We start from the raw sequence: 244 nt of genomic DNA on the forward strand, positions 1-244 counted from the left end.
TGTAGTTTACATGTCTGTAGTTTAGATGTGTAGTTTATATGTATGTAGTTTATATGTCTGTAGTTTAGATGTCTGTAGTTTATATGTCTGTAGTTTAGATGTGTAGTTTATATGTATGTAGTTTATATGTATGTAGTTTATATGTCTGTAGTTTAGCTTTCTGTAGTTTACATGTGTAGTTTATATGTGTGTAGTTTACATGTGTAGTTTACATGTCTGTAGTTTAGATGTGTAGTTTACATGT

The sequence above is a fragment of the Mizuhopecten yessoensis genome, unplaced genomic scaffold, assembly GCF_002113885.1.
Source record: "Mizuhopecten yessoensis strain PY_sf001 unplaced genomic scaffold, ASM211388v2 scaffold2329, whole genome shotgun sequence".
Taxonomy (NCBI): domain Eukaryota; kingdom Metazoa; phylum Mollusca; class Bivalvia; order Pectinida; family Pectinidae; genus Mizuhopecten; species Mizuhopecten yessoensis.